The sequence below is a fragment of the Portunus trituberculatus genome, chromosome 15 (assembly GCF_017591435.1).
Source record: "Portunus trituberculatus isolate SZX2019 chromosome 15, ASM1759143v1, whole genome shotgun sequence".
In the NCBI taxonomy this organism is placed as follows: Eukaryota; Metazoa; Arthropoda; class Malacostraca; order Decapoda; family Portunidae; genus Portunus; species Portunus trituberculatus.
In genome coordinates this window covers 12,707,954-12,723,207 of record NC_059269.1, presented here as the reverse complement: position 1 = coordinate 12,723,207, position 15,254 = coordinate 12,707,954, and the positions used below count along the sequence as shown (strand labels likewise).

Here is a 15,254-nt window from a genome sequence, read left to right as displayed (position 1 = left end):
CAATAAAATCGTCTAATGACAAAGTTCATGATAAAAATGCGTTCTAGTACTGAAGGGGTTAATCTCTCTAGTAACAGGACGCGTTTCCATATTCATTTTGGTTACTATTTTGGCGATTTTATACAGCTTCAGAAACATATGTGGGGTGTTAGAATAGTGAAGACTCTGGCCATTAATCTTTTGGCCTCCATAGACCTTTCCTAATGCAAATAAAATCCTCTAATCATACCCCAAAAATTCAATGTAAAAAAAAAAGCGTCTCAGTATTGACTCTATTAAACTGGTGAGTGAACTTATTTCAGTCATCTACTCTATTCAAGAACTGGTCTATGAAAACTGCCCCTAGAAATCTAACTTTGTCTAGCTTGAATCTATCTTTGTGTGTGTGTGTGTGTGTGTGTGTGTGTGTGTGTGTGTGTGTGTGTGTGTGTGTGTGTGTGTGTGTGTGTGTGTGTGTGTTTTTCTGAGTCTATTGCAGTTATCAACCACTTAATTCAAGAACCGATTCATTCATATTGTTTCTCTAAGTCTAATTCAAGAGCAAATTTATTCATATTGTTTGTCTAAATCTAACCTTATCAATCTTGAATTCTTAGTTTTTTTTTTATCTTAGAGCGTATTTTAGTCACCTACCACCTTACAATCTCTTTTCATTACGCGATTTCACCAAGCTTCAATCATCTACCCTATTTGAGAACTAACTAATTCACATCTGCTTCCACATTCTAAATTCACCAAGCCTGAATCCGCCAGCTCTTGTCTTGTATAATCTAGCACCGTCAGCTGTCAGATCACCTTCAGAATCACCAAAGCGCCAGTGAAAAGTAAAGGGTTTCATGACGAAGCTCACATATACGACTTGCACTTCCATTTACGGTCGTGAGTTACGTGTGGGTGTGAGGAGAAAAATGTTGGGCCTCTCTTGCACAAACTGTTCTCTTCCATTTACAGCAACGGGTATAGCTTGGCAAATATACTCCTCTGTACATGACTAGCTTAGGTGTGTGTGTGTGTGTGTGTGTGTGTGTGTGTGTGTGTGTGTGTGTGTGTGTGTGTGTGTGTGTGTGTGTGTGTGTGTGTGTGTGTGTGTTTATGAAAAATTACTCGTGGTTCAGAGATTTCCAGATGTATGGGATGTGATGTTTTTTGTCTGTTTGATATTCTCTCTCTCTCTCTCTCTCTCTCTCTCTCTCTCTCTCACACACACACACACACACACACACACTGAAACTAACAAGAAAGACAAGAAAAGACATAAATCAAGAAATATGTTTGAAAGAAAAGCTGCTGTTTACATGTAACTTAAATCCATTCAAATGCAAAGGAAAACACTACTGCTGTTGAAAATATATGAATACTAAGACTGTTAGTAACCAAGACTTTAAACTCCCACTTGAAAAACACAGTACCATCGTCAGAAAAAGAGGAGAGTCTAATCATAATAATACCGCGTCACACAAGAGGAATGCGTCACGTCTCTAGCCACACATTCATCAGACTAACAGAAAACACAGCGTACCATCGTCATATAAATACGAGGAAAGGAGGCATGTTGTTGAGTGTCTGACTATAGTAATGCTGCGTCACACAGAGAACAGAGGAACGCGTCACCTCTCCTGCCCACACGTCCATCAGACTAACACGTCTCGTCTCAACAATTAGGACGATATCGCGGGAGTTCCAGAGGCTTCCATGAGTGTTTTTCATGAACATAGCGATAATCTTGCACGCATTCTTTCCGTCAATAGGAGAAATACTTATAAGAACGAGATTTAACTCCGCGCTGGCCTTTAAGAATACCATACATTAAGAAATATAGTGTTTAAGAATACAACTTTAATCCCTTCTATACTGGGACACATTTTTACCTTAATATTTGTGTACGATTAAACCATATTATTAACGTTAGGAAGAGTATATGGAGGTCAGAAGATTAATGGCCACACTCTTCACTATCTTAATCCCCCACATAAGTTTCTGCAGCTGTATAAAATCACCAAATTGTAAGCAAAGTGATTATGGAAACGCGTCATGGTACTGAAAGGCTTAAGAGCAAGGAAGTGTCAAGGTACTAATAATGACACGTGTATTTGCAGAAACCTTCATTGCCGTTTGGTAGGAGAGATCATGTGTTGTTGGAACCTTCGGGATAATACGCAATTATGACTTGGTTGGGACGTCATTCGAGAGATAAGACCGGGAAGGTTGTGTTCTTTTCTTTCTTTACCTTCTTTTCCTTACGTATGGATGTGGTTACTTAGCGGAAAATGAAGAAAAGACTGTAAACTAAACTATATTGCCTTTTAATTTGGTAAGGATGGGAATGTTATCTCTCTCTCTTCATACAAGAGGATCAAACAGCAGCAGATATGTTGGCTTTTATAAGAGTAGGATAAAACATCGTCATTTAATCAGAGTTCCTTACTGAATGTCTATTAAAATTGGCAATCTACAGGTATAATAAATGGTAGGTGTACCACGTAGGAGAAACAAACGGCAGAAGAGGTGTTGCCCCTTACTATAATAGTATAAACTACACTAAATTAAAGAAGTTCATCAGTGATATTTATAAAAGTTGACTAGCTGAAGATAATACACAAGGAGGGAGAATAAATGTAGCAGCAGATATGTTGTTCTTTTACGAGACGAGATATAAAGTACAGTCTGATCTTACTTATCCCCTTCAGTACCATGACGCGTTTTCATATTCATTCTGCTTACTATTTGGCGATTTCATACAGCTTCGGAAACTTGGGTGGGTGATTAAAACAGCGAAGACTCTGGTCATTAATCTTCTGACATCCACTGACACTTCATAATGTAAATAAAATCGTTTAAATACTGAAGGACTTAAATAAAGAAAAAAAAAAAAAAAGAGAGAGATACTTTACAGTTTCCCTCCCATCCACTATTCCTTCCAGCCTCGTCACTTCTATGATGGAAAGGAACAATAACGTGGAGCACTCAGACGTAAGACAAAAAATACAATTAAACTCAGCCAGTCTGGAAGCTTAAAATAAGATAACAAGACTTAATCCAATATCATTAATTAGAGGAAAGAAAGAAAGAATTGAGATGGATGAAGACCTAATAGTGTGTGTGTGTGTGTGTGTGTGTGTGTGTGTGTGTGTGTGTGTGTGTGTGTGTGTGTGTGTGTGTGTGTGTGTGTGTGTGTGTGTGTGTGTGTGTGTGTGTGGACTAAAATATCATTGCTTGCCGAAGGAAAAACTGGACGAAGCAGATATGATAAATGGAAAGCGAAAGTGTAGAGGAAATATGAACAGAGGAGTTGTATTGATAGATATTATACTCTCCATTCTATTCATCCATCTATCTATCTATCTATCTATCTATCTATTTATCTATCTACCTATCTATCTATGTATATATGTATCTACCTATTTATCTTTCAATCTATCTGTCTATTTATCTATCCATCTATCTATCTATCTATCAATCTATCTATCTATCCATCTTTCTATTTATCTACACCTACCTACTTCATCTGTGTCATGGCAGGGCTAGTCTCCTAAACCAACACGTCCTCAGCCAGACGAAAAACTAACAATAACAAACATTTGAGCCAAGGCCGTGAGAAGCAGAAGAGCAGATGACGCCAATATACTCACAAAGAATACACGAAAACACTCATCTCGGTTCCCTTCCCTCTTTCTCCCTCTCCCCCTCTCTTTCTCTCTCTCTTTGCCAGCTGTACCTAGATAACGTTTTCAAGGGACAAGCACACACACACACACACGTTCGTTGGTAGAGTCAACACCCCACTTTACAGATTCACTTACATACTTGCTGCCTTCCATATTATTTTGTCGCCTTGGTGTGTCAGTGAATAGATGTTACTGCAGTGCGAGTGTCAGGTCTTTCTGGTGTTGTGTTTTGTGCTGTGCTTTGTTGACGTAATGTGATGGGGATGTGTGGTAAGGATGAGGTTTCGTTTGTTCATTTTCTCTTCTCTTTTGTCTTCATCTTTGTTTTTTTTTTTTTTATTTATTTAAGTTTTGTCGTGTTTATTTTTCTCTATTTTATTTCATTGCTGGTTTTCTTTTCTTATTTGCTTCATTATTCATTCCTTTCTTTATTCGTTACTTTCTTTTCTTTATCTCTTCATATTATCAACTTTATTTTTATCATTATTGTACCTTATTTATCTTTCGTTGCATCACACACACACACACACACACACACACACACACACACACACACACACACACACACACACACACACACATACACACACATTCAGTAAAGATAGTTTACTACTGTATGGGAATTCTGTTTATTTCCTCAATGTTGCTGAAATCAGAGGAAATTTTAAGTCCTACATTCTTTAGGATTTGGAAAAGGGTTTTGCAGTTTAGGACGGATTTTCTTGTTCAGGAAGTCATTAGCAACAAGATTAATGCGACCTTGTTAGACTTAAATAGACTTTACAACGGGACAAAGAGTTATTATTGTGATTATCACCATTATCATCATCATCATCATCATTGTTTTCTTCTTAACCCCTTCAGTACAATGATGCGTTTTCATATTTATTCCGCTTACTACCTGGTGATTTCACACAGCTTCAGAAACTTATGTGGTGATTAGAATAGTGATGACTCCGGCCATTAATATTTTTATCTCCGTAAACTCTTCCTAATGTAAATAAGATCGTCTAATCATACCCAAAATTCATGGTAAAAATGTGTCCCAGTACTGAAGTTTTCTTTTTTTTTTTTCTTTTATGCAGGAGGGACAACTGGCCAAGGGCAACAAAATATGGAAAAAAGTTGTCAATTCCCTTACAAGACACGAGAGTTAACCAAAATTCAGGGACAAATGTCTCGCGACCTCTCTCTTAACATGAGTTCTACCTTATCAATAGCAAAAACACTCTTACGGAAAAATTTCATCATCTCTGTGGTCTTTGAAAATTTGTGGCCACATAACATATATTTTCAAAAAGACTCTTGTTTCATCCACACAGGTTTTAAGGGTACCTGGATGTTTATATTGACAGATTAACATGATATCTACTTTACCAAGAGCATAAAAACTCTTACAAACAATGCTTCTCATTTCTGTGAACCTTAAAAATAGTGGCCACATATCCTATATTTTTAAAAGGACTCTTGTTTCAGTTAGACGGATATTGATGGGTAGATTGATAGTTTTATTGACAAATTAATACAATTTCTACTTTATATACAGCAAAAATACTCATACGAACTAAGCTCCTATTATCTGTGGATTTTGAAAATTGTGGCAAAAAAAAAAGCTATATTCTAAAAACACTTTTGTTTCAGTCACACTGGTTTTAAAGGGGGTTTGATGGTTCTATTGATAGATAACATTGTTATCAAGATTACCAAAAGTAAAAAAAATCTCTTACAAACATAGTTCCTCATAACTGTACAATTTTAAAAATAATGGACACAACAGTTGTATTTCTAAAAAACACTCATGTTTCAGTATTACGGTTTTGTTATGGTAGTATCAAAGTTCCTTTGACAGATTAACATGATTTCTACCTCATCAATAGCAAAAACACTCTTACGAGCAAATTTCATCATCTCTGTGGACTTTGAAAAAATAGTAACCACATAAAATATATTTAAAAAACACGGGTTTTCAAGGCTAATTTCATGGTTCTGTTGAAAGATGAACATGATATCTACTTTATCAATTGCATAAAATGTTTTACGAAAAATGTTTCTCATCTCTGTGTACTTTGAAAAAATAGTGGCCACAAAACCTATATTTTTAAAAGACTTTTCTTTCATTTGCACAGGTCTTTAAGGGTAGGTTCATAGTTCTATTGACAGATTAATATGATTTCTATTTCATATATAGGTAAAACATTCATACGAATAAAGCTCCTCATATCTGTGGACTTTCAAAATTGTCGCTACATAAACTAGTATATATTTCTTGTTTCAGTCACACGGGATTTTAAGGGAGATTTGATGGTTCTATTGACAGATTACATTGATATCTACCTTATCAAAAGCAAATACACTTTTACGAACAAAGATCTTCATAACTGTGGAAGTTTAAAACTAGAGGCCACGGAAGTTGTATTTCTAAAAGACTCTTGTTTCAGTAACACGGTTTTTTAAGGGTCCTATCATGGTTCCATTGACAGATTAACATGATTTCTACCTTATTAATAGCAAAAACACTCTTATGGATAAATTTCATCATCTCTGTGGGCTATGAAAAATAGTAACCACATAAAATATATTTTCAAAAATCTTTTGTTTCAGCTACACGGGTTTTTAAGGCTAATTTGATGGTTCTGTTGAAAGATGATGATATCTACTTTATCAATTGCATAAAATCTCTTACGAAAAAGATTTTCATCTGTGTACTTCGAAAAATAGTGGCCACATAACCTATATTTTTAAAAGACTCTTGTTTCAGTTACACAGGTTTTTAAGGGTAGTTTGACAATTTTACTGACAGATTAATATGATTTCTTCTTCATATATAGTTAAAACACTCATACGAACGAAGCTCCTCATATCTGTTGATTCTCAAAAATTGTCGCTACATAACCTACATTTTAAAAAGACTTTTGTTTCAGTCACACGAGTTTATAAGGGAGGTTTGATGGTTCTGTTGACAGATTCCATTAAAAGAAGTCAAGTCGTAGGAATATGGAAATACGAGTACAAAAGCAGGAAGGGAGTTCCAGAGTTTACGAGAGAAAAGTATGAATGATTGAGAATACTGGTTAACTCTTGCATTATAAAGTTGGACAGCATAGGGTTAGTTGAAAAGATAAATAACTTCTCAATTACATAACGAGGTTTAATAGATTTCAAATGGTAAAGTGGTAAAATCCATGAAAAATAAAAAGAAAGGGGAAATAGAAAGGGAAAAGGAAAGGAAAAAATAGAAAAAATGGAAAAACGAATGAAAAATAGAAAAGTGATAAAAGAAAGCAGAAAAAAGAAAGGGAAAAATAAAAAAAAATGGAAAAGGAAAAGAAAAAAAAAAGGGAAAATGACCGCTGCTGTCACTTTCCCATTCATTCTCTTTCGTCTCGTGTTTCGAAGAGATCAAGTAAGACCGAGCTGCTTCAAAGGTTCGAATCGTTCAGTGCTTTTATTGAGTCAAGGGTTCTGTTGAAAATGAACCACCAAAACGAACCTCAGTGAGACTTCAGACAGGTACTTGTGGATGATCCTAACACACACACACACACACACACGTTAATAAGTCAGATGTTTCCTTCTTGCATGATTTTCACTGAATCTTTTAAATAATTTCAGAGTATTTTGAGGGTGATTTAATTCTGAAGTTTGATTAATTAGAAATGCAATGAAAACGATCTTGTATATTGCTGTAAATTGCATATTCGTCTCGTCATCACAAATCATCTAAGAAGACGCATCATTTACCCCCTTAAAATGCTGATATTAATGCTAGTGTGTGTGTGTGTGTGTGTGTGTGTGTGTGTGTTCAGGATTAACCACTTCAGTACCATGACGCGTTTCCATACTCATTCTGCTTACTATTTGGTGAATCTAGACAGCTTCAGAAATTCAGGTGAGGGATTGAAATAGTGAAGACTGGCCATTAATCTCCTGACTTCCACAGACCCTTCCTACATGTCAATAAAATGGTCTAATCGTCAACAAATCTCAAGGTAAAAATGTGTTCCAGTACTGAAGCGGTTAAGGAGAAAGATATAACATTAAACCACCGTACTAGTCAATCGGAAGCTTAAGGCCTTTTGTAAGATACCATGTTTGCTACCTAATAAATCCAATGAGAGGGACGCCAGTAATGTGTGTCGCTTATGTTACGACGTTCATGCTGTTACATTGGCTTGCACTGGGCTGATTTCGACGTCATGTGAGGGTAACAGTGTCAAAATGGATAAGAAAAATGCTAATAAAAGGAAAGGCTCGTGTTTATCCAGGAATAATAAAGCTAATGAGCCAGTTACGAGGTGAGCGAGCTGAGTCCTTCCTTGCTATACTACCCTGCTAGCTTTCCTGCCTCCCATTCCTGGATCCTGTTAATCCTTCCTCCTCCTCCTCCTCCTCCTCCTTCCTCTCCTTCTTCTTCTTCTTCTTCTTCTTCTTCTTCTTCTTCTTCTTCTTCTTTTTCTTCTTCTGCTTCTTCTTCTTCTCCTCCTCCTCCTCCTCCTCCTCCTCCTCCTCCTCCTCCTCCTCCTCCTCCTCCTCCTCCTCCTCCTCCTCCATCTTCTTCTTCTTCTTTCAACCTATTTCGCTTTGTATCGCTTTGTAGGTTACCAATTCTATCACTTCTATCACTGACACACTTGTTCTATTTTGTTCAATAAGTTCATTTAGCCTCTGTCCCGCCCTGTCCCAGCCCTTGTCCCTCCCTGCCTCCCATTCCCTGAGTAGTGTGTGGCCTAAATTTTCATCTTCCTATGTTACATTCTCTGTTTTCTGGACACACTGCACTTCTCCTCTCTGACTGTCAACTTCATATTTTTTTTAATAATGTTCCCTCTAGTTTTCAAGGATACGTTTCTCTATTCTTTCGTCTCCCCCTGTTCGTTGGACACACGTCAGGGAGTCTCGCCAGTCACCAAGCGCTTCAGGGTTTCACGAGGAAGGCTGCATCACAATCACCAGACAAGTAAATCACGGGAATGTTCGACCATCTGGACATTTCCAATCTGAAAAATACATCCACGACAACAGTTTCCTTCCAATACATTTTTCTTCTCTGTTTCCTTGCATTTTCATTTTGTATTCGTGCATAAAAAGAATTCCTTGACGCGATGATGAAAGTCAGTAGTGGTGGTGGTGGTGGTGGTGGTGGTGGTGGTGGTGGTGTGTTAAAGCCACAAATGTTTTCATGGATGCACAAGAAACAATTTTTTATTAAAGATTTAAAGTTGGTTGTTCTTAACCTCTTCAATACCATGACGTGTTTTCATATTTATTCTGCTTACTATTTGGCGATTTTACACAGCTTCAGAAACCTATATGGAACCTATATGGGGACTGAGATAGTGAAGACTCTAGCCATTAATCTTCTGACCTACCTAGACCCTTTCTAATGTAAATAAAATAATCTAATCATACCCAAACCCCTGGTAAAAATGCGTCCCAGTACTACAGAGTTTAAATATGAAGGATCACAAAAACATCAGCCTCGGTAACAGATTTCACGTATACTGGGTGATAATAGCTTTATTTATTTATTTTTTCTATTATTATTTATTATTTTTTTATTTAACCCCTTCAGTACCATGACACGTTTTCATATTCATTCTGCTTATTATTTGGCGATTTTACACAGCTTCAGAAACTTATATGGAGATTGAAATAGTGAAGACTTTGGGTATTAATCTTCTGACCTCCCTAGACCCTTTCTAATGTAAATGAAATCGTCTAATCATATCCAAAACTCGTGGTTAAAATGCATCACAGTGCTGAAGAGATTAAATCAGGAACTCAACCAACGCTTTATAACAATGAAGGTTTAAAACACACTCTTCTACAGACCAGGAAACGATCATGAAACCAGCGTCAGCATTAGTAAGATTAAAACATTCATTAATTTAATTCATTCTCACCACAGGGAAAGACAAGTTGCCCTGGGAGACCTATGTGTGTGTGTGTGTGTGTGTGTGTGTGTGTGTGTGTGTGTGTGTATTCTATCACATTATCTTCACATACCTTTATCTAAACACCACCAAAACCACCACCATCATTAATAAAAAAGCATCAACAACAGAACTCTTGCCACGGAACCTAAACACTTCAACACCTAATACATTTTACACTTTAATCCATTCAGTACTGAGACGCATTTTTACCTTGGGTTTTGGGTGTGATTAGACGATTATATCTACATTAGGAAGCGTCTATGGAGGTCAGAAGATTAATGGTCCAGAGACTTCACTATTTTAATCCCCACCTAAGTTTCTGAAACTGTGTAAAATCGCCAAAATAGTAGCTCTAATGAATATGAAGATGGGTCCTGGTACTGAAAGGGTTAAATCCACCGGTAGAAACACAAACACCAGCAACAAAACACACCACAAGACTAAAGAAGGCTCACGACACAGGAGGGAAACACCACAATACCTTAAACACACCACAATTATTACTACCTGATTTGTACACCTGAGTCTTGTACAGAGCCTCGTGTATATTGTATAAGGGTAAACGCCATCCACATTAATTCTACCTTCAACAAATCTGTTTGATACGGAAAGCCTCACCTCCCGTTCATGTTAGTATAATTTGAACGCGTCTGTCATGTGGAATCTCGCTAGCCTTTGATGTAAAACGTGAACATTAGGACTAACTGGATGGTTCCCTCTTGGTGCAGCAAATATATGGTCGTGCAGCTTAACCTCCATTACCTTTGCATACAAATAAGTGTAAATATATACATAAGTGACATTTATACGTAAAAATGACACAAGGATGTAATGTTTTATACGCAAAATAAAGGAAAATAAAATGCTATTAATAAAAACTGGGAACATAATTCTAAATAGTTTTAAGTCGAATTCAAACTGTGCATGAAAATGAGAAATGAAATGTGAAATGTAAAGATATGTAACGAAATATGAAATGAACACAAGAATACATTAATGGAATACGTTTAATATACAAATACACAAAATATCTGCAGAAAACAAACCTTAAAAATAAACAGGATTAACTAAATAAAAAATAAAACGATAGTCGAAAAAAAAAGAAACACACACACACACACACACACACACACACACACACACACACACACACACACACACACACACCATTAATTATAAACTAAATTTGAAACAGTAACAGGAGGCAAGATATAAGTCCAACGAACACAACATACAGCTGAGAGAATAAACCACTAACCCTTTTTCGTACCGTGACGCGTTTCCGTATTCATTTTACTTATTACTTGGTCGTTTCTTACAGCTTCTCAAACTCATGATGTAGATTAAAATGGTGAAGACTCTGGCCATTAATCGTCTGACCTCTATAGACCCTTGCTAATGTCAATAAAATGATCTAATCTTATACAAATCTTAGGGTAAAAATGTGTTCCAGTATTAAACAACACTTGCAAACCCTCAATCCTGCTCACTCTTCGCCCATCCAAACCCAAGTAATTCTTCCCTTCACTCTTATCTGTCTTCTTCCTAGACAAATCCTTCCCCAATCCTTGTCTCGTTCAGCCCAAGATTTTTTCATCAATTACTACTGACCACTAATTGAATTACTTCTTGACCTTCTTCAAACAATTCGTCTTTTTTCCCGCAGCTGGTTTCCTTCCCTCACTTCCAGCTGGTTCTCTGTTCAATCTCTTTACTCTTTAATCAGGACTGGGCCACATCCACCCACACACACACACCTACACACACAAAGGGGGCCGTGTTGTAACAGGCCGTACTGAGAGGACAGACTAGCGAACAGATACGGAGATAACTAATAGTAACACATCCTCCTGATTATTATGAAGTGCAGTGAGGCCCAAACTTGCAATCTAACGTACAGCCACCCATGATATTACCTGACCTAATTACCAAGCGTCAATCGAGGTCAATGATTACTGGTTCGTGTCTTGAGTGATGAATGAGAGAGAGAGAGAGAGAGAGAGAGAGAGAGAGAGAGAGAGAGAGAGAGAGAGAGAGAGAGAGAGAGAGAGAGAGAGAGAGAGAGAGAGAGAGAGAGAGAGAGAGAGAGAGAATACTGCAATAATGACTCATGGTTTGGTCTCTATATTGAACAGCACGTATCATATATCCAAATATTGATTGTACGTACTGTGTCCTTACAAATTCCTCTTTTACTGCACTTTTATTCCCAGAGAGAGAGAGAGAGAGAGAGAGAGAGAGAGAGAGAGAGAGAGACTCTTCCCTCACTCCCTCCCCACACGTCAGATATACTTTAGTCTCCAGGTTCTGATGTCTCTTTTCCATATTTCTTACTTGGTGTCCCATGTTTTATATATATTTTTTCCCTCCTTTTATAGACCCTGGCACGTCCAACCTAATATAAACAGAAGGAAGGAACACCGTACGAGGTTGCAGACTGACTTGACTGACTTCCATTCTTTGCTGGCTTCACGTTATGTCATGCCCAAAGTGACCAAAGGGAACTACAATGATGAACAGCTGAAAAAACAACCCACACTCTCTCCCACTATCCCTTTACTCCTGTGCCTCTCTCTACCTGAAGTTGGTCCATGCAGAGAGTTAGCCGAGTGTGGTGAAGTCCTCTCCTAGTGGTGTGCATGAAGTTAGTGCAGCTAATGACAACTAAGAGCTCATTTGACACACTTCTGCATTGCACCTCCACATTCAAAAGGCTCTCGTTGAAACTACACGGATTTTAGGGGTGTTTTTACAGATATGGTCTTTCAAGAGGGAGGACTCAAAACGTTGCTTTACGAATCTGGCCTTTCTAGAGGGAAGACTCAAGATATTTTGTAGTTTTTTGTTAATCTTCCTTGAGTTTTTTTTTTTTTTGAGGACTGACGCCTAAGTGGGTTATCTCATAATTTTGTTTCTCCCTTTGGCCATGACAGTCTTACATAACTAAAAGAGGTGAATGGAATATATTTAAGAGGGAGGCTTCAAGTCATTTATCCTTTCTTTTGGCTAACTCTCTCGGACCTGTAGGGGAACTGGCAATTAAGTGGACCTTTTTTATTTCTATCTTTTGTTGCCATTGGTCAGCTTTCCCCTCTTACATAACTGAAAAAATTGTTTAGTTAAGCCAAATGAATACATCTTAAGTACAGAGCTAAGGTTAAACGATAGCCTGGACCGCTCGGAAACTCTCTCTCTCTCTCTCTCTCTCTCTCTCTCTCTCTCTCTCTCTCTCTCTCTCTCTCTCCAACAATCTACTTTTAATCACATTTTTACCTCTTCCCTTCATTCTCTCCGAACCATCTCTTCTCTTTAACCCCATTCCCTGACTCAGTAATACCCCTCTCTCTCTCAATTCAAAACTGCTAGAATGCGCTCAGTTTGCAGCTCTGTAGATTCGTGGTACAGCAGACTACACTTGTTGTCGGCGTCACTGGAATGAGAGGCATTGCAACCATCGATTTCTTATGACAGTTCTGACTTACTCTCGCATCCACGATTATTTTTCCTATTCACACGCCACCGCCATCGATACATATCCTCTCCCACTCCCCGCAGACAACTAAACTTTGTGTCGAATAGGAGTTTTTACACGCAGATTGGAAAAAAAAAGGAGGGAAAAAATGTTGGTTACGTTGAATGTAATACTTTACCTAGAAATATTGTTTTTTTGTGTTTCATTTTATTTTTTTCTTGTTACGGAACACTGACCGGTTATAACCATTCGATTTCTGGGATTCTGACACTAAAGAGAGAGAGAGAGAGAGAGAGAGAGAGAGAGAGCGTTACCGTGTCAAGTTAGCAACATTATCACACAACACAAAATAATCTAATTAGCATTTACTACTCTGTCCTTATCGTGCAATTTCATTCCATTACGCAACACTAACAACATGGAGAGAGAGAGAGAGAGAGAGAGAGAGAGAGAGAGAGAGAGAGAGAGAGAGAGAGAGAGAGATACGAGTTAACAGGATAATTACAGCAGCGGTAAGTCTTTATAAGCTGGGTTTTGCATATTTTTCCACAAATTCACTTAACAGTATCCCTGCCCACACTTTATACTTTTTCTCACTTCTTTCCTGCATGGGAGATTCAATTAAAAGTTACGAATTTGTGGCCATCTTTTCCAGTGAAGCATTGGCATGGCATGTAATCACGGTAGGGACTCGAGCCTCACCCACACCAACCCTGCAGTCAATGTACTATAAGCCTACTAAAAGCCACAAATTAAAGACCATATCCCTGTCTTGAAAAACTAATCAGATCATCGTGGTGACTATCATGACACATATATAGTTAGCCCTGCTCGCTTCGTCTGTGTTCATCACCTACATTAAAACTCTGTGATTCCTGTGTTTTGTCATATATTGTTAGTTAAGCTATCAATATTACGATAGAAAGTAATGACATAGTCTCTGTATCAAGAGTGACTTTCTTCAGAGCCATTTGCGCTTTCTCAGGTTCCCGTGTTTCAGTGAGGTAGTGTTGCCAACAATACGGAGATCACCCTACACGACCTACATAGATTTCCTTCATTACTTTGCCCTCAGTACCAATACATGAGAAAAAAGTGGCAGTATATACGTATTTTCACATTAATCCATAGGGCGCTGAAGTCAAATGTAGGTTAATTTTACTGTTAATGTATGACGAAGAAGCTTTCACAGGTTGGCAACATTGGAAGGAAAACTCACCGGCGGACCGAGGACGATCAGTGCAGTGGCGGACCTCAACTCTTCCCTTTGTCCTGACGTCACAGAGCTTCGGTAAGTCCACTGCTGACTTTTACCCGTACACAGCTTCCTTCTGCAGCCTTAGAAGGTATATCCGGTATGAAAACACTTACGTAATTATCCTGAGTCACCAAAAACACTCGCCTTGGTTCTCACAACACTTAGGTAACCACTCATGTTCACAACACTCATGAATTCCGCCATTTCAACGGGGACCAAGATGTTACGTACAGCTTCCCGTGCATTATATAGTAGTACATGCTTATGTACACATTTTTTCCGTATGCAGGAGAGAAACCAACCAAGGGCAACAAACGATTAAAAAATGGCCGCTTTAAATGCTATATCCCTTAAAGATTTGCGAAGAATTAGCCAGAATTCAGGGACAAATGTCTTGAAACCTCTCTTAAAAGAAGTCAAGTTGTAGGAAGAGGGATATATAGAAGTAGGCAGGGAGTTCCAGAGTTTACCATGCATTTCTAGATAACAATTGATATCTAGCTACAACAGTATGAATAATTAGATTAACATTTTATCATTCCTTCACCACCGAGCGAGAACACTTGCAGATCTTTCTCATTGCCAATTCTTAGTGTAATTATGAAGGTCCGTATTCTGAAAAGCTTTGTTCTCTCACCTTCACTGCTTTTCAAAGTCTCCAATTATAAATACTCATGTTTTTAGGGATAGTTTTATGGTTCTGGTGATAGATTGGCCAGATTTCTAGTTTATCATATGGAGAAACGGTCTTGAAAATTCTGCTAGTAGTCTCTGTGGCCATAGAAAATTGTTGTGGTGAGGGTAAGGCATTTCTGAATACTGCCGGAAGTCATGTCATAGTGGAAATATAAGAGGTGATAACTATGGCTCGTTATTGTATTTATTGGGATTACAGTACCTCGAAAAACATATCAGCATAATTA

At 37.8% G+C, this 15,254-nt stretch overlaps 1 long non-coding RNA gene across 1 annotated transcript in view; it reads right to left on the bottom strand.

The window, feature by feature from the left end:
- The window catches only part of LOC123504345, a 70,867-nt gene extending 56,363 nt beyond the window's left edge, over positions 1-14,504 (bottom strand). Inside the window, exon 1 of the long non-coding RNA XR_006674825.1 lies at positions 14,293-14,504. This is a non-coding gene — a long non-coding RNA (uncharacterized LOC123504345). The remainder of the gene's footprint in view (positions 1-14,292) is intronic.
- Positions 14,505-15,254: the final 750 nt, after the last annotated feature.